This window comes from Ursus americanus, chromosome 30 (genome assembly GCF_024610735.1).
Source record: "Ursus americanus isolate L20-20 chromosome 30, mUrsAme1.1.p, whole genome shotgun sequence".
In the NCBI taxonomy this organism is placed as follows: domain Eukaryota; kingdom Metazoa; phylum Chordata; class Mammalia; order Carnivora; family Ursidae; genus Ursus; species Ursus americanus.
In genome coordinates this window covers 20,395,280-20,419,260 of record NC_142156.1, presented here as the reverse complement: position 1 = coordinate 20,419,260, position 23,981 = coordinate 20,395,280, and the positions used below count along the sequence as shown (strand labels likewise).

At 51.3% G+C, this 23,981-nt stretch overlaps 1 long non-coding RNA gene across 1 annotated transcript in view; it reads left to right on the top strand.

Annotated features, from left to right (window-relative positions):
• Positions 1 to 23,981, top strand: part of LOC148107455 (uncharacterized) — a 63,360-nt gene that overhangs the window by 4,790 nt on the left and 34,589 nt on the right. Inside the window, exon 2 of the long non-coding RNA XR_015722341.1 lies at positions 17,076 to 17,153. This is a non-coding gene — a long non-coding RNA (uncharacterized LOC148107455). The remainder of the gene's footprint in view (positions 1 to 17,075; positions 17,154 to 23,981) is intronic.

Here is a 23,981-nt window from a genome sequence, read left to right as displayed (position 1 = left end):
CCACCCGAGCGTCCCAGCATCCCAACTCATTTGTAGGCATTTTATATGACCTTCTTTTCCCTGCCTCCTCCCTCCTCAATTAGGTAGTACTTACTCATTCGTCAGAGCCCAGCTCAAACGCCCCTTCCTCAGAGGAGCCTGCCCTGATTCCCTCCCTCCAAGGGCAGATGACACTTCCCTGCTTCACAGTCCTTCTAGCATCGTGACTCTAAAGCCTCTGGAGTTCACAGTTGATAAACGCCAGGCTCCTACAGGAAACCGAACACATCACACTCCATGAGCCCACTTGTTGGCACTCAGAGCTGTGCCTGGGGTCAAGGCTGGTGCTTCACAGGTGCTCAGCGAATATTTGTTGCATGCATGAGTGAATATTCTGGACCTTAAAAGATCTCACGGTCCCAAACCATGAGAGACCACAGCATAGCAACGAGAATGATACAACTAAAAAGATGGGCAGAGTCAAGTGCTGGTGAGATTACGGAGGCCCGGGTCTCTCATGCTCAGCTGGAAAGAATGCAAAATGGTGCAACCACTCTGGAAAACAGCTTGGGAGTTTCTGTAGACGTGAGTCACACACCCACCATGTGACCCCGCCGTCCCACTCCTGGGTATTTACCCAAGGGAAATGAAAGCGTACTTGTTCTTGTCCGCCAGCGTCCATAGTGGCTTTCTCTGGAGCAGCCCCCAGCTGGAAACAGACCAACGGTCCATCAACAGGTGCACGACAAAACAAATGCTGCTTTCTCCCCACCATGGAATAGTAGTCAGCAAGAATCCAGAGTGAACCGTCGGTACACACACTAATGTGATGACTCCAGGTGCTTAGGCTGCACGGAGGAAGCCAGACACGCAAAGCCGGCAGCCTGGGCTGAGGATGGACGGGGCGGCGGTCTCTGGAGTGTAGTGAGGAGCTCATCACTGCAGAGTGGAGGCCGCGTCCTTACAACGTGCCGCAAGGTCCTGAGACCCCTCTGATTGCATTTTCTCCCTCTCCCCCATCCGCTCCTGCCCACCTGGCCTCCGCCCTGCTCCCCAAACCCAGCGGGCTCCAGCAGGCGGGCTCCCACCACAGGCCTTTGCACGGCTGCTCCCTCTGCCCGCGACACTGTTCCCTCAGATGCAAACATGGCTCAGACCCCTCGTCAGTCTTGCCTTATGCTTGATTTCCTTTTTGGCACTTCCCTCCATCTGGTAAAATTACACGTATACACACACAAACAGCAACATGGATGGCTCTTGGAATAATTATGCTCCATGGAAGAAGAAATGAAGGAACCCTCCTGTGTGATTCCATTTACACGAAATGATTTCATTTCTACGTATTCTCATCACTTGCCTCCTGCCTTCAGAACGGCATTGCCCAAAGTAATAGCCAGTGGCCGCACGTGGCTACTGAGCCCTTGAAATGTGGCTGGGGAGACCGAGGAACTGAATTTTAAACGTGACTTTGTTTTAATTAATGTAAATTTAAAATGAAAAAAAAACCAAAGTGGCTTTGATGATGTGGGTGTGAATATTAAAGGAAAATGCTTTTTTGATGTTCGGTGCCTGGAAGACTTCTAGGTCTCTATGGAATAACTCGGGTAGGTCCGTCTACCTTTCCAACTGCCAGCTTTCGGAAATCTAAATACAGATCAAGTGCTTCCGGTGGGGATTCGCGGCCGCGGGGGGATGGGCGGCAGGTGCGGCATACACGGTGGATTTCAAAGTGTTCGGGTGAAGAAAAACAAAAAAGAATGTAAATATCTCACCAGTCATTTTTCATGTGGACTAGAAGCCAAAAGGATGATTCTTGGGCTTGATGAGGTTGAATAAAATATTACACTTAATTTCATCTGTTTCTTTTTCCTTTGTGCATTTTTATTAATGCGGCGACTTGGAGAGTTTGAATTCTGCGTGTGGCTCACCCGTGTTTCCATGGGACAGCACGGCCCTGGGACGCCGGCTAGGCGAAGGCCGCGCAGAGCGCACGCAGCCCTCAGCTGGGCTCACTTCATGGATGGCTTCTAGAAGCTGGCCTCCTGTGCGCCCGGCGGAAGGGATCATCCTCGGTTTGCTGAACGTGGGCGCCTGTCCGTAGAAGCAGGGCATTGCCACCCCCAGGGAGAGCCTGGGCACGATGAGTCAGTTCCTGCCCTGGGAAGGGGAACTCGGGCGTCTGCTCAGACCTTGTCATCACGGCTCTTCCCCAGATCCCAGGGGGGCCAAGCGCCTTTCCCCCTGCGCGCCCCGGCCGGGTTGGAAATGGTTGCATCATTTTGTACCCGAGGCCGGAGGGCATCTGAAGTTCAGATCTGCTGGAAGGAGATCAGCCTGTGCCTTGTTCTCCCCGTGAAACGCGAGTCAATACGGCATTGATCCAGAGGATCCTGCCTCCCTTACCAAGTGCCTCTGAGCAGCAGGGTCCGGAACCTGGGCTGGGGGAGCGGGGTCACACATGGGCCGCCGCTTGCAGGATGGATTGTGCACACTGGCTCTTGGGCTTTTTTTTTTTTTTTCCAACGTTAAAAAATTTGATGGCCAAAAATACATAATGTAAAATGTTCTCCTTTCATCATTTTTAGGTGTGCAGTTCAGTGGCACTAAGCACATTCACGTGGCCGTTTCACCGTCTAGAACTTGTGCATCTTCCCCGCTCACTGGCTTTCGGCCTCGGGGAGGGGCAGGGCTGGTGCTGGAGGGTCTTGGGAGAAGGCAGGTGTCTCAGCCCAGGCTGGATTTCCTCTCTGCTTCTCTTTAGGGGCAAGACCTCAGGAAATGTCGCAACAGTCACGTAGGGTAATTCCGGGAGGCCTAATCAAGAGGCTGTTTGCAAAGATGTGGGCAGGCATGGGGAAATCCTGGGCTAGACATGGAGATGTTCCCACCCTGAGCTGGAAGAGGGGAGGAGAGGGAGAGTTCCAGAAACCCAGCAGCAGAGAGGATATTGGAGAGGTGCCCCTGGGGTGGAGGGGAACAGCCAGCCCCGGGGAGCCCATGACCTCACGCTCCCCCAGGGCTCTGTGGAGGCTGCCCTTTGGCCAAATCCGTCCAGCAGGCAGAGAATGGCTAGCTGTGGGTGGTGTGGGTCAGCCTCAGGGCAGAGAGCTGGGGCAGGAAGGAGGAGAGACATGGGCAAACAGAAGGGACTAGAACACAGGGCTGATTCGTTTTTTAGTGTAGCAAACACCTGTCTGTGTTCATAGCATCTGTTCCTCCTTCTTCTGGCAACTGCCCTACTTTTCATCAGAGGCTCTGGTGTCTGCTCTCTGACCAGAGATGGTGCAGCCCCAACTCCAGGGACAAGGATCTGAATGTAACACAAAATTCCCAGCACCCATCTCACCACTATGTGGCATCTGTGAATGAAGCCAACATGGAGGAGAGGACAGACTAGAGAGTGGGGGCGAGGGGGAGACTCAGACCTGATGACTACCTAAGGCCCTGGATCCAGCTTTGCCTGAAGCTGAACTAGTCCTGGAATTTTAGTTACTTGAGCTAAAAAAAATCCCCCTTTTGCTTAAGCCAGTTTGATTTGCATTGGCTTGCAAGAAAGATTCTGAACATTATCAGTCCCCCCCCCCCCACCTTTTTCTTTTCTTCTTCTTTTTTTTAAGTTCAGCAAGAATGCTGAGCAAGCACAGATGTGGACAGCACCAAGCCGTCTTCTGCTTCTGGTCTTTTGGGTCAGCATTATCTCAGCACAGAGCCAGCAGTGGGCCTGCAAAGGGTGGGGTCTGTCAGGGACTGTCCTGCCAAGCCGGGTGTGGCACAGGGAAGGCAAAACCCATTTGCCTGTTGCCCGGCATTAGGTGCCCCAGGGGCAGAGGTGGGGAGCCTGGTGGTTAGAACACTGGCTCTGGGTCCGATGGATAGCAGGTCTGCTTCTTATTAGCTGTGTGTCCTGAGCAGCCTGTGTCACCTTGCAGGGTGATGGCCTTTGTAAAATGGGCCAACATAGGAAAGAAAGGCGATAATCGTGGCGCCCGGCTCTTGGTAAAGCCCAGGGAGGCTGTGCACAGGGCTCTGGGCTTGAGTCCCTGCCCCACCACTTCTTGGCTGTGGAACCTTGGGCACTTCCCTTCACCCTTCTGTGCCTCAGTTTCCTTGCCTAGAAAATGTGGATGGTGATAACGTTTCTTCTTTATGGAAGTGTCACGGGGACTAGAGGATCACATCTAGATGAAGCTGGTAGAACAGCAGCAGGCACATGGTGAGAGCATTCAGCGCACTGCTCTTCTACCCAAAGCCTGGTAGGCAGTGTTAACATTGGCAACGTTCACGATCTCTCATGCTCTTGGCAATTCTCTCTGAAATCTCACTCAAGTTCCTCCCGATATGTCCGAAGACCATTTGGCTCTCGTTTCTGACCCAGCATTCAATATTTAACCTCCAGATGTCCCAGTTTCCTCATCTGCAAAATGGAGCATTAACAGTTCTTAGTTCACAGGGCTCTTATCAGGATTAAAGGAGGCCGCACTTGGCATAGCATGTGCCCCACGCACGCACAGGGCTCAACAAATACGAGCCATTATCAATGACAGTATTGTTCCTCCCGGCAAGATCTCAGGGGAAAAAGCCTGAGGCTCATGCCATTCCAGTAGGCACCAGGGCCCACACAGCCAGTTCCTTCACCTCGTGCTATAATTTTAAAGAAAACAGTAAACTAAAAAAATATATGCACTTGTAGTTCTTAAATGAGAAAGGAGGTGGTTGGAATTTCACCCGTTTTCAGCAGAGAAACATCAGCTAGCTCCTCCTTTAGCGCCTGCCCTTGTTCTAGCAACTTCGTGACATTAACCAGCCCCGAGAGACCCACAGAGGTCTCATTCAGTTCCTTGCTTGGTTTGAGAGGTCATGTGGATCAGTAATGTTCCGGGCTTTGGTGTCACCCAGCCTGGTCTTCCAGGCTGGCTGTGTCAATTGGGTGACCTTGGGCAAGACACTAGCATAAGCCTCAATGTCCTCATCTGGAAAATGGAGATAATTTTACTTACCCTGCAGTATGAGGGTATGCATCAGAGCAGTTTTCCTCAAAAGACATTGGTTTTTGTGTGCGCCCCCCCCCAATGCAGGACTTATCAGTGCCTTTAATATGCCCAGTGTGCATCTCTAAGCGGGGATGAGAACATGCAGTTTTCCATGGAATCCCTTTTTCAAAGGCATCTTTGTGCTTCAATGCCTATGCTTCACTCTGGGCTGGTGATGAGGACTGTGAAGACACTCAGAGAGTGGGGTCTGCTGCAGTGATTACACCACCTCTTTGACCCTTGCCCTCCAGCTGCAGTTAGGAGAGAACAGCTATCTTGTGTGGCTGGAAAGAAGATAAAAGCCCAGCAAGCAAATGAGTTGATTGACTAACAAAGCATGTGAAAACACTCAGATAAAACAAAACTTACCACCTAGGGAAGAATGAGTTACCAGGTGAAACAGAAGAGGCCCCTGAAGAATAACAGGTCCCTGAAGTTCTTCTGGAACATTTCGAGATTAGGGAAGGAGCGGGTTCTGTGCTGGAGGTAAGCAGGAAACAAGAGTTGAACAAGTGTGCTGATACAACTCAATGTATTCATTATCCATTGTTGTGTAACAAAGTACCACAAAATTAGCAGCTTAAAGTGACACACATTCGTGGTTTCTGTAGGTCAGGAGTCTGGGCATGGCTTAGCCGGTTTCTCTGCAAGGCTGCCATAAATGTTGGCTCATCCGGAGGCCCGACTGGGGTCAGAGGGCCAGACTTGCAAGTTCACGGGGTTTTTGGCAGGATTCAGATTCTTATAGGCTGTCAGGTAGGGTAACCAATTGCTACGGGCTGAATTGCATCCCCTCCAAAATAATGTACATTCAAGTCCAACCTCCAGCCTCCAGAACAGAGAAATAAAATTCACTTGTTTAAGCCCCTTAGTCTGTGGTACTTGTTATGGCAGCCCGAGCCGACTAATACACTGACCATCCCAGTTTGCAAGAAGACAGGACTTTCAGGTTTAAAACGAGGATAGTCCTGGGCAAGCCAGGGGTTTCCAGGGATGTGGGGCAAATAGGAAAGGGTTGGCTACCCTAGCGGCTGGGCTGAGGGCTCCTGGTTCTTGCTGACCGCCAGCTGGGGGCCACTGTCGGTTCTTAGCTGGTCGCTGGCTGTGGTCCACCCTTGCTCTATCGTGGGGGCCTCCCACAGGGTCACGTGCTTTGTCAAAGCCAGCGAGAAGCCACAGGTCCCAGTGACACTGCAGGAGAGGTGTGAGTGCCAGCCGGTGGGGGTCACAGGGACCACCCAAGAGTGTGTCAGCTAGCCTTGCTGTCCAGATTTGTTTATGACTCTTAGAGATTGTTCAAGTAATATTAACAGTTAATGCTTTGTGGGGCCTACCATGTGCCTGGCGGTGTTCTAAGGACTCATTTAATTCTGTACCAGTCAGGGAAGGTTAGCTTTTGCTGCAGTAACATGACCCCTAAATCCCAGCTTAACAATGACAGTTTCTTTTTCTGTCCCTGGTAGGTCAGGGCAAATAGCTCTGCCCTCTGTAAACAGAGCAGTCATCGTTTGTAGGGAAGTGAATGCAGTGAATCATGGTGCGTTAGGCACAAGCTATTAAAAGGACACATACCACTTCCACTCAATTTGAGTCACAGGAACACACCTACATTCAAGGGGGTAGGGAAATGCAGTCCCACTGTGTGCTGGGGCCGAGAACCAGACAGCCAGCTTCTGGCTTAGGGGACGTCCACTAATGACTAGCCTGACCCCCACAGTTATTATGAATAGATACAATTATTAGGCACATTTTTCAGAGGAGAAAGCCGAGGCTCAGGGAGGTTAGGTAACTTGCTCAAGGACATACAGCTTTTAAGTAGCTAAGTGAGGATATCATCCCACGTCCTCGAGAAAACCTTCACTTTTCTCATTCATTCCAGGTCCGTTTAGGGACTCCTCTGGGACACACACACACACATGCAAGCACACACATCCACACACACCCCCAGACTGCACAGCAGGGTGATGGTTTGGAGCGTGCGGGGCTGTGGGAGGGCCCTTCCAGCCTCCCCTTATTCCTTCTGCAGCTCAGCTGAGATCACTGTGATTTCCTGTTACTTTGTAATAATTTATGGCAAATCTAATGTGCCCGCCACTGCATGAGCTCATCCGAATCCCCTTCCATTGTCTGAGCCTCATACCAGGAGACGTCCTCCGAGGGCCCTGGTATCATCACTTGGTGATTTATGGCGCCAGCTTCCCCGCCAATTGAGGCCGACCCAGTTGGAGGCTCGCTGCGCTCAGGAGAGACGGCAGAGAAAGATCTGGTCGGTTTGTTTTATCCCCAGAGGAGAACAAACCTGAGGAGGGAAGATTTTCAGAAGGCTCCAGCCAGACAGCGCATTACATTTTCTGCTGCTGTGTCCTTACAGAAAAACCTGGCTGGGCTACAGATGGCTCAGAGGCTTGCCAAGCTGACGGTGTTTAAAATCAGCCTCAGACCTGCTTCTCCAGCCACCTTCCCCTCTGTGAATGTTAACTTCACCTCGGTCGCCGGGCTAAAAACCTCGGAGTCATCCCTGACTCCTCTTGTTCTCGTGCCTAATATCCAGTTCATTAGAAACCCTGTTGTTTTTATCTCCAGAATAGATCCAGGGTCTGACCACGTTTCACCACCTCCACTGCCCACATCCCGGTTCACACCACCATCATCTCTCTTGCTTGGACTGGTGCAGTAGCCTCCTTCCCAGAGTCCTGGCAGACACCTTGGCCCCAGTGAGTCTAATGCCCACATGATAGCCAGAGGGATTCTGTTAAAACCCTAGTCATGGCTGGTCGTTCCTGTGCTCAAAAGCCTCCCATGGCTCCCACCTGCCTCACAGTAAAAATGAAAGTTCTCGCTGTGGGCTCAGAAGTTCACATGCTCTATTCCCTTCCCATTCCGCCTTTACCTCCCAGTGTTGACCCCTTTGCTCACTCAGCATCAGTCACACCGTCCTCCTTATAGTTCCTGACATTTGTCAGGCACATGCCAGCCTCCAGGCCTTGGCACTAGGCTGTGCCTTCCTCCCTCAGATTCTGGTGGCTCATTCTCTCTCCTCTTTTAGAAACTTGCACCTCCTGGCATTCCCTGCCCCTCCCCTGGTTTGTTTTCTGTCCTTAACACTTACCAGTATCTGATATATATGTCTGATATATATTTAAAATTTATCTATATCTAAAACATATATATTTTATTGCATGTCTCCCCCTGCAACTGGAATGCTAACATCTATAGGACCGGGAATCTTTCCGCCTTGCTCAGTGCTGTATCCCTTGTACCTAGAACAGCAGGTACCTTGTACCTGGTACTTAGTAGCTGCTCACTGAACTTTCACCGAGTGTGTGCATTCAGATGTCAGTTAAGCACTTACTGAAGGCTCTCTGGGGTTACAGACGAAAGCCAGCCTGCTGTATACAGTCCGGTGATAGAGCTGGGAGAAGGCAAAGAGGCCCCCAGTGTTATAACCCCTGTGGCCAGGACCTCTGTCTCGTCATCGGCAGAGCAGGAGTGCCCATGGGATTTTCCCCCTGGGATCGCTATGAGGATTAGCAGAAGGGGTCTTTGTAGAGCACCTGTAAGCAAGCATCAGCCGGTGTTATCTTGTTCGGTTGAACTAGTGGGAGGGAGAAGGGAAAGGACATCCGCTCCATCTTTCCGGGAACAGCAGTCCTGCCGCTGCTGTGCTTTAAAGCAGAAACTTCTAAGAGTTGCTTTGAGTTGCTCTTGACTTGTTAACAAAACCATACATTGTTCCCTTCTGTCGGTATCGAAGTTGACAGCTATTAGCTTCGATTTTACCTTTGTCTTCTCTATTTTGGAAGCAGCACGTTCTCTTTTTAAGGTCTCAGACATTGTCTCCAGCCCTGGGAGCTGGCAGGCTCTGATTGCCATGCCCGCGGGGCCAGCGGCTGCCACGACCGGAGGCCGGTGTTGGAGCATGCCCCCCCCTCACCGCACCCCCCGCGCCTCCCCCGCCAGTCTCCCGAGGCCTCTTCCCTTCTGCAAGCAGTCCTCCCCTTCCTAGCAGGGTCTTTGCACCTGCCGAGCGCGCCTCCCAGGACGCTTTTCCCTTCCCTCTTCACAAGGACATTTTCATCGCCCTTTCTCACATCTCAGCTCCATCCGTATTTCCCCAGGGGAAGCGTTCCCTCATCCCCCGAGGCTAGATCAGCTCCCATATTCCGAGGCCGCAGCAAAGTGCCTCTTGTTTGGAACACTAATCACAGCTGACATTCATGCACGCGGCACATTGTTTGGCGTCCTCCTCCTACACGCCCTGTGCCGTCTACCGGGGCAGTGACTTCTCCGCTTTTGTTCCCAATTGTTTCTCCAGCACGCACAGTGCTCGTTGCACAGTGCCGGCTGGCAGGCACTCAGTAAATATTTGTGGAATGTATGAGCAAGCGGCCCACACTTGGTGTCTAGTAAACAATGGCTTCTTGAAGCAAATAGCACAGTCTGGCGCAGAGCGCGCGCGTGCCACATTGCCATACCAGCTCTGGTTCTCCTCCCTCCCTGTTTTCACGCCTTCGCAGCTCCTCCCACTCGGGAGGGGGCGGGGCTTACTCTCCCGCCCTTTGACCTTGGCTTTAGCCATGTGCCAGGTCTCCGGCGGTCCCCAGAGACCTTGCTCGATTTTTCTCGCACTTTCGCCCCTCCGCCACATCACGAGGAGCACATGCTGAGCTGCAGCTGGTCCCAGAGGGAGGATGACAGAGCCGTGAGGCCCAGCCGCCTCCACCAGCCCACCTGCAGCTCCACAATCCCTGCGGGGTGACGTCAGCAGAGTCCGCCAGGTGAGTTGGCCGGGGGAGCCGGCCTGGAGCAGCCAGTCCCTGCCAGCTTGCAGATGCACAAGCCACGTCAGGGCTCCCTCTTTATGCACTGGGCTCGTGGGGCTGTTCGTTACGCAGCTGATAGTAGGCGTTCAACAAATATCTGTTGAATGTTTGAACATGCAGCCGGAGAGCAGTGAAAGGCCTCCAGATAAAGCACCCAGCACCACGTCTGGCACACAGTAGGTGCTACGTACGTGATGTTCCCTTCTCCCTGCTTCTTCCTCCCAACAGTAGTGGCTCACGGAGGCACATATTTGGACATCTTGGCAAGCTTTATGTGGTCCACACTTGACTATAGTGACAGGTCACCCCCAATCCACTGGCCCCCCCATGGCTGCCTTTTGTCCAACAGGACCTGTCATTCTTGCATTCTGTCCTGGCAAAGACACCTGTCCCCGAGGCAAAGAGGCCTGGGTCCAGGGGAAGCCACTCCACAGCCCCGACCACGGGTGGCTGTCCTCTCTATGTGCAAAACTGGACTGCTCTCTACCCGACTTGGCTCCTGCTATTTACTATAAATAGTCAAATAAGATCTCCCCCCACACCCCTTCCCCTTTCACGTGCAAAAGCCATAATTATTTCAGTGCCATTCCCTGTCACCAGTCCTTTCAGAAGACACAATTAGTGCTGTCTGGGGACTCAGTATTTCATGTTTGTACACAGTGATTATTTCAGCAGAGAGGGTGGAGAGGGAACCTGGCCCCGTGGGGGGGTCTCTGAGACACCTTTGCTCAGCCTCTGCCATGGAGAAGTGAGCATCGCTCAGTGGGCAGCCTGGGTTTCCCTCTGCTCCCTGCTTGTGCTCTCTCTCTGACCAATCAATCAATTAAGGGACAGGGAGTCAGGATGCCACAGGCTGTGGGTCTGTGCCCCCATGTGGCCCCTTGTGCCCTGGCTCAGGCATAACCTCAGCCAAGGCGTGGCATTTCTCTGCACCGACTCCCTCTGTCTCTGAAATAAGAGATTTCAACGACTACTCATCAAAGATGCTGATGCCTACAGACTCCCATCCAGGGCTCACCTCTCAGCGAGGGCTTCTGATCAGTTTATTTTAAAACTGCAGCCCTCCTGACTTAGGTCAAGTTTCCCAGACGCAGAGCCTGAGACAGGGATTCTTTCAGGGGTGATTTACTGGGGAAGAAGAGGCAGGATTGAGCCCAGGAAAAGTCAAGTAAGCAAGTGGTCTCAGCTGATGACCAGCCTCAGCTTGGCCCCACGCAGGGGTCTAGGCCCCGGAGGGCACACTGCCCCAGGGTCAGACCCTTTTCAGCCAATGGGTTAGCATGTATGTGTGTATGTGTGATAGTGGGGTTTTTCTTTTTTTTTTTTGCCTTGCTTTTTATAGTGGTAAAATATACATGCTATAGACTCAATGTTTGTTTCCCCTGCAAAATCCACATGTTGGAATTCCACAATCCTTGTCCTTTTGTGTCGGGCTTACCTAGTTGTGTTTTTGAGGTTCGTCCATACTATAGCATGAGTCAGCACTAGGTTCCTCCCCCTCCCCCACTCTCTCCATAGCATTTATTTATCTATTTTAAAATAAGATTATTTATTTATTTTTGCCATAGAGAGAGAGAGAGAGAGTGCACGCGCACAAGCAGGGGGAGGGGCAGAGGGAGAAGCAACTCCCGCTGAGCAGGGAGCCTGATGCGGGGCTCGATCCCAGGATCCTGGGATCATGACCTGAACTAAAGGCAGATGCTTAACCGTCTGAGCCCCCCAGGTACCCTCCATATATGTTTAAATAGACTTTAATTTTTAGTTCTGGGTTCACAGTACCTTCACTCCTTTCTATGGCCAAATATATTCTATTGTATATAGAAACCACATTTTGTTTATCCGTTCTTCTGTTGACAGACACTTGGGCTGCTCCCACCGTTTGGCTACTGTGGATGGTGATGCCATGAACATGGGTGTGCAAGCGTCTGTTTGTGTCCCTGTTTAGGGAGCCCAGGTTTCTGTCCCTCCTGCCCACCATGTCAGTCAGTTGTAGGTCCCCTGGGAGGGGGGTACATCCAAGTGAGTAACCCGGGCCTGGGTGAAGGCCAGTCCCCAGAGAATGATGCAGCCGGGCCCTCATAGCCAATGCTCACAGCAGCCAAGGAAAGGGAGTGCTGTCCAGTAAAGGGACCTGGGGTTGGGGTACCAAAGGTGTCCCCTGCACTTGCCACCCCTCACCTGCCTCTTTGGCCTCCCAAGAACTTACCACCTTGACACCTGCTGTAAGGCACTTACTTCCTCGTTGTCTGGCTCCCCCCTCTAGAAAGTGAGTGTCAAGAGCCCAGCACCGTGTCTGTTTAGCTCCTGACGTGTAGTAGGGCTCAGTACATATGTGATGAATGAACGAGTACTACGTGCTGAGCAAGTGTGCCGGGTCTTGTACGCACACGCTCTCTTAGAATTCTCACTGTAAGTCTGGGATGTAGGCGCTGTGATGATACCTCTTTCACAGAAGGGGAAACTGAGGCTGGGATTGTTCAGTGACTTGCCCACAGTCACGAGGCGTATGAGCGGCAGAACGGGAGTATAAATCCAAGGCTGCCACACTCCCGAGGGCATGCTCCCGACAGCTGAGGCGCTTGGCCCCTGTACGTTGTGGAGTGGACTTAACGTGCGCTTCATTCATGCTAATTCAGCTGTGTAGTTGGAGAGAGGAATTTCCACACGTGGGCAGCTGCCAGGCCATCCTGTGTAATGAGCAAGGCTGGAGCGCAGACCCACCTCCGCCCTTGCCACAGGTGGTGCTGGTCCTCTCGGGCCCATCTTAAGGGGAGCACACTGCCGTGCTGAGGGAGCCCAAGGTAAGAATTTTAAAATATGTTATTGAGGAACAGTACACAGTGAGATGTACGAATCATAAGTGTGTAGCCTGATGGATTCTGACACATTTACACTAATGTCATTAGCATCGTGATCAAGATGGGGAAGATTTCAACCAACCAGAAGGTACTCCCATGCCCTGCAGAGCCTGCCCCTTACCCTCCAGGAGCCACTGTTACTGGGACCCCTATCACGACAGGTTCCTTCTACCTGTCCCTGAACGGCAGCTGGCTTCATCTGTGCAACACTGTCAGAGAGAGCCCTTCACGTTTCACAGAAGGCAGCAGTTTGTTCTTTGTTGTCTCTGTGGTTTTCAGTTACTTAACTAGATCGCAGTTTGTTTTTCATCCTAGTGCTGATGGACGTTTGGGCTCTTTCCCCTCTCTGGCTATTTCAGGTAAAGCTGCTGAGGATGTGCTTGGCTATGTCTGTTAAGGAAGGTTTGCATTTGTTTTTCTTGGGAGAATATCCGGAAGTGGGATTGCTGAGTCATAGACTAGGCATGGAGCTACTGACAGTTTTCCAAAGTCATGGTTCCAATTTTCACTGCCACCTGCACCGCACGGGAGGGCCGGCTGCTCCACGGCCTCACCCACACTTGGCACTGCCACCCGGAGTTACCTATTTTTGATGTAACATGGTACCCAAACATTGTTCCAATGTGTATCTGCCCAATTAGGGTCCAATTGGGAAAACAGAAACCACTCTAGCTGTTTCAGCAAAAGGAACTTAATGAGGGGAGTTGGTTGCACAGGTGATGGAGGGGCCGAGAAGCTGGTAGTCAGCCTGGTGATCAGCAAAGGCAGGACGCCACTGCCAGTGCGAGACTAGAGGGACGAATGGAGGAGGTAGTGGTACCAGAACTAGGGGCGGGGGTCCCCCAAGGGAACTAGAGCTTCAGCGGAGCGTTTCGGCAGGAGCTGGAGGTGCAGTGGGGATGCAGAGTTAGAGGGAACCACGCCCGGAGAAAGAGCGGGAGAAATACCCGGGCTGCACCCTCCGTCCCACCCTCCAGTTCCAACGGGCACCTCCCATTGGCTGACCCCGGGTGGAAGCCAGCCGATTGGACCGCCCAGCAACTAAGGGTTATAGACAGAGACGCATGCGCAGGGGAGCCCCAGGATGTGTCGCACTTCCTGTGGGGTGTCCACCGCTTACCTTATGGGCGATTTAAGAGACTTTTAAGGATAACTTCGGTTATCTTAAATTTTTTACTTAATAGTTCAATTTAGAACTGAATCCGCAGATAAAGATTCCATAGTGATATTTGAAGTCTGGGTCGTTATGGTGCTCATGCTCAGGCCAAGGGTAAGCTGGTCTCATGTGATGATCCCTGTCCAACATGCCTGAGAAAACAGCGAGCTACCCTCTTCCCACAGGAGGACTGAAGGGTCCTGGCGGGGTGCCTGGGCTGAAAGCCGGTCAGCCTAGGTTGAGTTCCTGCCTCCCCGTTGAGAGCTGTGTGACCTTGGCCAAGTTTCTCAACCTCTCTGAGCTTCCGCTGTAAATGGATGTGGTGTGTTGTGGAGATGAAATGAGATAGGCTGCATAAAGCTCTTGGAACAGAGCCCGAGGCATAGTAGACACTCAAGAAATGCTCGTCTGCTTTTCTTTCACGAGCACCTGGGGTTGGTGCCCTTGGTACTTTTAACCGCTGTCATGTGTATGAGCCCAGGCTCACAGCTTTAAGGATGAGGATATCTGGCATCAACTAAAGGAACCCTCTCAAAATGGACAAGCAGCTTCAAAACCTTCCTGCAGAGAAGTGGCAGATGGAAGAGAATTCTAGTAACACAAGAGCAGGTGAGCTGCAAGAAAACAGCTGAGTAATAGAGAAGTTCATGTGCATAATTTACAAGTTAAGAAATATTCATATCACGGGGGTTGGTGCTCAACATTTATTTTTATTGTCACGGGGTACAATCAGAAGTGTCTGGACCACTCCGGTTTGGCTGACCTTCAAGGAGCGTGGCGTCGCAGAAGCCAGCCCTCATGGGACTGAGCGTGTTCCTGACTGCTAGTGTACCTTTAGCCATGCACCGCAGAATTTTCACTGGCACACGGTTCAGCTTTAAAAAAATTTTTTTGAATAGTTACATATTTATCGTAATGCGTATGGGAGAAAAATAAAATTGCACATATGTCTTTGGGCAATATTGGCGGGAAAAAATCTCCCCAAAGACATACAGAGTCCCCATGGGTCCGGTATTTGTACATAAATTCTTGTGAAGTGTGGCTTCAGCTCTGTGTGAGGAAATATTCAGAGGAAAGAACTTAGCAAGAATAAGAAAGTGGTTTTTATGACTGTCTGTTGTTTATGGAGATGTCCTGTGTAAGAGAAAGCATTAAGACACGCACAGGAGTGTTGCCCGCCCACTCCAGGTTTGGAGGCTGGGCGGGAGGGAGGGGTAGAGGATGCTGTGTGTGTTTGTGGGAGGAGGAGGGTTTTAGCTGGATGTGCAACCTTTCATTTCTGTAAAAAGAGAGATCTGAAGCAAATTTGGCAAAATGTTAATACGTGTTTAATCCGAGCAGTTGGAGATATACAATCTGTTACATTATTAACTTTACCCTTTGTGTGTTTGAAATAGTTTGCTATTTCCAAGATATGGAGAAAGTGAGTTTGGAATAGGGAGGGTGTAATAACTGTTGGAGTCTGGTTTGTTATTTGAAATATTTTTCCCCAAGTGGGGAATACCAGACATGTTAGAAGGATCTGAATCACATTGTCTGTACACATGAGTTCAAAATATTCAAGCATAGTGGAGTCCCTCTGTCACCACCTCTATGATCAGTGCTAAGGCTTTGGGAACACCCTCAAAAAAGGTCACCTCCTCTCACCCAAAACAAGGCCACCAGGAGGCTATCCCAACCTCCCTTGAAAACCTGTGACTCCTCACTTTCCTGCCATCATGAGTTAGGAAAATCTTTGACAGAGAACCCCAGTAATGGGGACTTAAAAAAAAAAAATAGAATTTACATCTCAGAGGTAAACAAAATCAGGAGGGAGTCGTGGCTTCCCTCTTGTGGTCTAAAAGGGCTGCTGTCACTCCAGCCATCTCATCTGAATTCCAGCCAGCAGATAGGAAGAAGGCCAGAAGTTGACCATTCCTCCTCCTTTTAAGGATGCTCCCCAGACATTGAACATACCACTTCCACTTAGATCTCAGCGGCCAGTGCTGAGTGGTTTGGCCACACCTACCTGCAAGGGAGCCTGGAAAATGTCCTCTATTCCTGCCAGCTGTGTGCCCAGCTAAAAGTCAGGGTTTCTCTTACTAAGAAAGAGGGGCCATTAGATACTGGGGGACTGCTAGAGCAGTCTCTGCCACAGGGCTATGGGGGTGGGAGGCTTACTTCCCAAGGAAGGGTCCTGGGCCATTACCCAGTCACTGCCTCTTCTAGCCCTGGAGCTCAGGTGGGGACCTGGGGGCCATGGCCACAGAATTCCATCCTGGCAACCCCGTTTTGCCCACCACAAGGTTCTTCGCTAAGTTCTTTGGTTGGCTCTAACTCTAGGATTTTGCTCAGTTACCCAGGGCATATGGAGCAAATTCAGGGATCTTCCAATAGAAAGGAAAGAATTTTTTTTACTCCTGCATAAAAATAATAGGTATTTATTCTATTAAACAGAAAAGAGAAAATTGAAATGTGGAAATAATAAAAGATTTACCCCAAGTTGCACCATTCAAAGATAATCAGTGTTATTGACATGTGGGGATTCTCCCTTCTAGACTTATATCTATATATAATTTCTACTTTTCTTTTTAGCGTGGTTATAATCATACGAGGTATATGCTTTTCTTTTTTTTTTTTTTAAGATTTTATTTATTTATTTATTTGACAGAGAGAGAAAGAGAGCACAAACAAGGGGGAGGGACAGAGGGAGAGGGAGAAGCAGGCTCACCACTGAGCAGGGAGCCTGACGCAGGACTCAATCCCAGGACCCTGGGATCATGACCTGAGCTGAAGGCAGATGCTTAACCAACTGAGCCACCCAGGCGCCCCATGTATATGGTTTTTATTTGATTTCTTCATCCAGCCTTGTAAATAAGCCCTTTGCCGACTCATCACAGCCCTGGTTAAAATGGCTCCATTCTGTCCCAGCTGGAGGCTGGGTGTCTCGGTTTGGTGGGGTAATGGGGACAGTCCTCTGTTTTTTCTTCCCTCCATACTCCATCTTGAGCAAGACGTGTCTATGGCTTTTGCCTCAGGGAAGGGATATGACAGAGATAGCCTTCAAGTCACTTTCTGGCTTTTGTTTTCCAAAAGCCTCAAGCTTCGGGAGCCCTTAGAGCACAGGTTTCCAAAGGAGGATGCACTGGGGAGTGGAAAGATTATCCTGAGCAGAGTTCCCCAACCCCAGCCCCTGTTATCTGTTTGCATAACCCATTCCAACCCTCTCTGTCTTGCTTTCCCCCACCAGGAGCTGGAAGTCAAAAATTCACCTTCAGTTGTCCTGGCAGCAAGGGTGGCCGTGTGATAAGCTCCTCGCTCATGAAAGGTAAGCAGAAGCTGGCTGGGAATTTCTGGGAGAGCCTTTGCTTCTCCACCAGCCCCACCCTTCCTCCATTCCCCTTCCAGTATGCTTCCTCACCCAGTAAGAACTGTCTGTGACCCAGGAGCCCGAGTCCTCCCACGCGCCACAGTCCCCACCATGTCCTGTTGCTCCCCATCGCTGCGGCTGGCTACCCACCATTCCTCCTTCAACCGTCGGCTCCAAGAGGGCAGGGATGGGTCCCTTCTCTTCAGTCCTGTCTTCTCGTGGGACCCAGTGCCTGATGCAGAGTGAAGTGCCTGGTAATCTTTGTTGAATGACTGATCTGGCATGAGCTGCTGTTTTCTGTGCTCAGCTCGATTAACGTTTTATGTTACCTGCTGGGTCCAGGTAGGCATTTGATTTTACAAGCCCATGTGAAAGTGCTGCTTTTCGCTTGTCAAAGTAGAAAGAATACTAATGATTCCTGATCTCTGAGCAAGGCCTTAAAGGATCCACACCCCCAAAGGCAGCATAACTCAGTAAGAGCAGAGGCTGGCAAGGTTTTCCTGTAAAGGGCCGGATGTAAATATTTTTGGATTTGTGGGCCACACTGTGTTTTGGTTACGACTTCTTAACTTTACCAGTATAGTGTGAAAACAGCCACAGACAATATGTAAATGAATGGGCCTGGCTGGGTGTGTGTCAATAAAACTTTATTGACAAAAACAATCAGTGGGCCAGATTTGGCCCGAGGGCTATAGTTTGCTGACCCCTGGTTTAGAGTGTGGATTCTAGAACCAGACAGCCTGGGTTCAAGTCGATTCACTAGTGGTGCAACTTTGGGCAATTTACTTAAACTTTCTGTGAGTCAGTTTCCAAATCTGTCAAATAAAGAGGTCGTGTCATTCTGGGTCCAGCAGGAGACAGTGTTTCCCTTGGATGATCCAGGGAAGGAACTCTTCGCGGAGGTGGGCAGAGTGAAGGGTAAAGGGGTTGGCAATAGCAGGTTTGGTTTCTTCTCCTGGCTCTGAGAAGGCAGAGGGAAGAAATGGTGTTATAATCATGGAGTGAGCACCAGAGCCTGCTGGCAAAAGCTGTGGTCCAAGAAGATGGAGCCATTGCCAGAACTGGATGAGATGAGAGGGGCCTAGAGGAAAGAACACCTGACCTCTCTCTCCTCCTGCCCCTCCAGTCTCCTGCTCCCTCCCACCAGGAAGCCCAGCCAGAAACCAGAGGGTGCCTGGGTCTGCCTCCTGGTGCAGAGAGCCCAGTGGGGTGTGGGTGTCAGGGGCAAACAGATTATCCAGCCCTGAGGTTGGTAATGACATTATAATTACGATTTTAAAAACACACCTGTCTGGAGTTTGTACACCCATGTTCATAGCGGCATTCCTCACCACAGTTAAAAGGGGAAGCCAGCCAAGTGTCCGTCAACTAATATGTGGAGAGACAAAATGTGGTCTGTCGGTCTGGTGGAGTAGTATTCAGCCTTGAAAAGGAAGGCGAGTCTGACACCTGCTGTCACATGGATGGACCCGGAGGATAGCATGCTGAGTGCAAGAGGCCAGTCACAAACGGATAGCTACCCTATGGTGGCACTTACATGAGGCACCCAGAGGAGTCCCATCCACAGGTTCGAGGCAGACAAGAATTGTGGAGGACACTGTCCGCTGCAGGCCATGGGGTTCACATGAGTAAGTCTGTGCACCGCGCTTACAACAGTTCTGCGCACCTGCGCGTGGCCAGCGCCACGGCCACCATTTACCACCATTGTTGTTCCATGGGAGAAATACAAATCCCTGTCTTGTTTGCGCCGCTGCTGGGGGTGGGCGTGGTTCTGGTACATGCTGCCAAGTCAGAGCCTGATAGGGGTGTGCACAGCTCTGTGCCCGAGGCTGGCCGGAAGCCTGCCCCTCCCAAGGATCCTCCCCCACCTCCAGCCCCCCTCTCCACATCCCCACCCCCACCCCACCCCCATTCAGCTGCAGAATTCAGTGGGGAGGGCGCAAGCTCGCAGTAAAACAGAGGAAGCTGCTCCCATTCTGGCTTTCCAACAAGGAGGGCTTAATGAGGCAATTAAGCAGAACTATTTTCTCTTTATCTCCTTCTCCATCTTCCTGAGTCTGTCAGAGCATCCAGCCTGGAGGGCCCTCAAAGATGAGAGGAGCCTGTCCTTCCCCACCCCCTACCCCGCAGTTTCAAGAATGGGAGAATAGGACTCAGAGAGGGGCAGTAGCTGGGCCAAGGTCACACAGCGAATTGGTAGGACCACACCCAGAGCCCCAGGACCCTGGCAGGCGAAGAGTGAAATGGGGACGGTGGCCTGCTGGGAAGCTCAGACCTGGACAGAGAGCATGGTCACTGTGAGGCCCCTGGACTGTACCCATGTGGGGGACATGGACATGGACCCTGTGGGATCAGGTCAGCTGAGTCTTCAAGAGAAGTTAAAATCTACATTTGTAAGGAACACCATATAGTAATTCAAAGTTCAAGAAAACCAAGTATAGGCCAAATAGAGAGGTCCTTGCCGAAAATGTCTGCACTTGGATATTGTGCTGCCTGTGGTGGACACAGCCCACAGGGTGGATGGGGAGGAGTGTAGGGCCCAGCATGGTGGACACCTGGCTTCTCTTGGTCCCCTGAGTAGTGATGTGGGATCTTCTTGGACTGCCTACGTTCGTGTCCTCTCCAAGATCCCCCTTACAGCCAAGGGGTCTGTAGCAGCCTGGCCATGCACAGTGTATATGTTGTGCACTGCACAGGGTGCCCATGAAGATGCTTCTTCATCCCGGAAGAAGAGTCTGCTGCCTGTTATAACGCATCCACCCAGCGGAGCTTCTTTTTCTAATTCCCACAGTGGTGCCAGGTCAATCTGGGTCCTCCAAGAAGAAGTTTCCAAGGGGAGATTAGATGTGCGAGAGGTTGACTGGGGGAAATAGCTCTGAGGGGGGAAGGGGAGGAGGAGGCAGGAGAGCCTTCGGGCTGAGATGCTGGCCTGACCTGTGGAGGAGCAAGGGTTGGAGGGAGGGTCGGGTAGCAGGGACTCCGCACACTCCCGGGGAAGTTTTGTTCAGGCTGATCTTGAGTCCTAGGGCCTCAGCGCGCCCTCAGGGGCATCATTTCCCTTCCATGCTGGGCCATTGGTGGGAGCCCCTGGGGATGCTGGGTGGGCCTGGATCACAGCAGCAGAGCTGTCAGTCAGTCCATCACGGCCCGCAGTACAAGACCCACAGGGCTCATGGTCAAGGCCAGCACACATGCTGTATTTGCCACTGGGGGCCCTGGTCTGTGAAGGCAGGCAGGCCTGGGAATTCTCTCCTGCCTTACACTCCAGGGTAGCCGTGCGAGCTAATTTTGCATCGATATCCCCATAAATCTGAAATTGCTGCCACGTAAAAGCATCTGCTCTCCTTGAAGGCTCCCTCACCGCACAGCGTGGCGCCTCATGCCCAAGGGGAGTGTATCCTTGTTGCTGCTGGGACAGATTGCCAAAACTTAGTGGCTTCACGCAATACGTATGCTCATACGCTTCTGGAGGTCAGAAGTCCGAAACGAGTCTCACGGGATGAAAATCATGGTATCATCAGGGCTGGGTCCTTCTGGAGGCCTGTGTTCCTTGCATCTTTTAGCTTCTAGAGGAGGCCTGCATTCCTTGGCCATTGCCCCTCCTTCATCTTCAGAGCTGGCAACAGCTCCTTTGTTTTTTGGGGGAACCGCCTCCCCTCCTGTCTTAGTCCATGTGCTGCATGTGGATCTGACCATTCCCCTCTCCTCTCCAACTCAAGGATGAACAAGAGGCTCAAGGTTGGCTCGTCAGAGTGGTTCGTGACCTTGGCCAGGCCAATGAGAGCTTTACCAGGGATTTGGGGTGAGCTCTTTTTCTGCAAGGTGGTTAAGCCAATAAAATGAAGATCTGGAGCTGCTGGTGGTCCTCCTGCCTCCAGGTATGAAGACCTGGCTTGAGAGTGAAGCCTACACAGAAGAAAGGCCAGTTGCTATTGACCTTGAGACCTGGATCCCACTGTACCTGAAGCTAGCTACACAAGCCCTGAAATTTTCAGATCCGGAGATCATAAATCCCCTTTTGGCTTCAGCTGACTCAAATAGAGTTTGTAATTCTTGTTAGCAGGAGTCCTGACTGGTACTCCCGTCTTCAATTTTGAATACCCAGCCCAATACTGTGGAATTAACATGCCAAACTCATGTCAGCCTCGCTCACTTTCCTTCCTCTCCCCTCTCTTCCCCCGCCAGCTATGCTATTGGGTGATACATCCTAATGTATATTTAACAGTGGCTCAAAATCAAATTAATTTAGATTGGTTAATAAACTGTAACATCCGTTTCTAAATCAAGCTACATTTTCCTCTTGAGCAACTAAATTCATGCCTGTTGGTTTAATTTGTTGCTATTGTAATCCTTTAACGCTGATGAAATTATGGAAAGGTTTCTAGTGAAATTATCCAGATTTGATTAGGGTTGGACATATTAATATTTTTCCTTCCCAGCAGTCTTTGGAGAGAGATTGGCTGAGAGTGTGCGCGTTCCACGTGCTGTGGACTGTGATCTCAGAAAACAGACTCATCCTGTCCCTTGGCAGATAATCCTTCTTTGGGTGTGCATTTATTGAGTGCTGACTGTATGCAGAGCCCTTGATGTTCATGTTCTCAGTGGAGGGTCTGAAAGAAGAGTTTCTGGGCATCTGTGGAATAGTTGTTGTGAGGGATTTAGGGGTGCCTCCCTATGGCCCCACCTCCAGTTAAAGTGGAGCCTTGTGTCTTGTTCGCTGTAACCCCAGTGCCACTGAGGTAGGTACTCACATGCCACATGGTTTGACCTTGAGCTTGACCCTGAAGAATTTCCTGCGGACACATCACACTTCTCTCTAAGACTGGCACAGGTGGTGGCAAGAGAGGAGGGAAGGGGGGAAGGTCCAAGCTGGACCCAGCCCCACAGAGAGGAGTGAAACCAGGCAGGTGGGTCTCCGTCTGCCCTCCCCCTGCATGCTCTGCTGAGGTTGCCCCGCCCACCTGCTACCTCCATTTGTTCTGAATGTGCCAGGCCTCGCCCCAAATAGCAAGCCATCTGCAGCGAGATCTGAAGTGCATTTCCAGGTTCCCTCCTTCAGGAAAGAGTGGGTTGGGCAGGGCCTGGGAGCCAAGACTCGTGGCGGATGAGGTCAGGCACAGAGAGGCCCCCTAGGAGGGTCCCCCACCTCCAATGTCCAGTCAGTCTGTGGGGAGGCGGGTCTCCACTCTCTGGCATCTTGTGGGTGATTCCTGAGCCTGGCAGAGTTCTCTAGAAGGGCTGCTTACTCCACTTGGGTGAGCAATGTGACAATGGCATGGACCAGGTCTCCATGATGGGCCTCTGTTGGGCCTGCCCATTCCCTGCCTCCTGCCTGCTCCCCTTCATGCCAGGAGCCGAGACCTGAGTCTCCTCTCCTCGGAGAAGTCTCTGTTTCTCCTTGGAATATGCTCTCCTGGCTCTGGGTGCTTCCCGTTCATAGAGTCAACCACAGGTGCTAATTGAGAATTGTGAAATTATTTCCCGATACCCAGCCCCCGCCCAGCTGCAAAGTTGGCGAGAGGAGGAACCCCGCATTGTGACCCAGAGTTGCCCTGTGTTTAGCTGCCCTTGCACAGACCTTTATTACTTTTAACAAATTAATTGGCACCATTTAAAAAAATATATTTATTTATTGGAGAGAGAGAAAGCACAAGTGGAGGGGAGAGGCAAAGGGAGAGGGAGAGAAATCCTCAAACAGACGCCTCACTGAGCGTGGAGCCAGACACGGGGCTTGATCCCACGACCCTGAGATCATGGCTCAAGCCAAAATCAAGAGTCAGCCGGTCAACTGACCGAGCCACCCAGGTGCCCCTAGTCAGCACCATTTTAAAGTTAGGAGATTTCACATGAAAATCTGGATTTGGGGCCTCTGTTTAAAACAAATCAGAAGGGGTGTCTGGGTGGTGCAGTCGTTAAGCGTCTGCCTTCGGCTCAGGGCATGATCCCGGTGCTCTGGGATCGAGCCCCACATCAGGCTCCTCCGCTAGGAGCCTGCTTCTTCCTCTCCCACTCCCCCTGCTTGTGCTCCCTCTCTCGCTGGCTGTCTCTGTCAAATAAATAAATAAAATCTTTAAAAAAAAAACAACAAATCAGAAGATTCGGTAACCTTGGGGTGTACGTCCTTCCATGAGGACAGTTAGTGGGAATTTGCCTTTAAACAGGGCGGTGTGCTCCAGTTCACCTTGCCCCACTCCCCACCAGCCCCTATCGCCCACACCCAAGCTGCGTCTCCTGTTTACATTGCTTGTCTGACCTCCGTAAATTGTGTTTCAACCCCTCGCCGACTCCTTGTGTCCTGGCCCCTGACTGCCTTTATGTCCAGCCAGTCCTCGAAACTACCTGGTGGGACACATGTCCACATTTTTAAGACAAGAAAACTAAAGTTTAGGAGAGGTTAGTGCCCTTCCCAGGATCACACAGCAAGTGGGTGGCCGAGACAGGATTTGAAGGACTGATTATCTGGTTCCCAGACTTGGGGTCCCTCCACCACATCCTAAGCCTGTACCAACAGGGATGGAGAAAGCTTCTTTTCACTTACAATGCCACCTATATCCTGGTCAGAATTCCTGCTCGCTCCGTGTAGAGGGGGGATCAGATGCCCAGAGGGGCCACAGGGGTACATGAAGGAGGGGAGAGGGGTGACTCAGAGAGCAGAGGCCCCAACCCTGAATGGCCAGGCAGGAATGTGACCCAGTCGGGCAGAATTTCTGATGTTTCAAGAGAAGCCAGACATCTGGATCTGTGTGTGAAATATCCCAGTGTGTCAGCATTGTGCACGCATTGCAA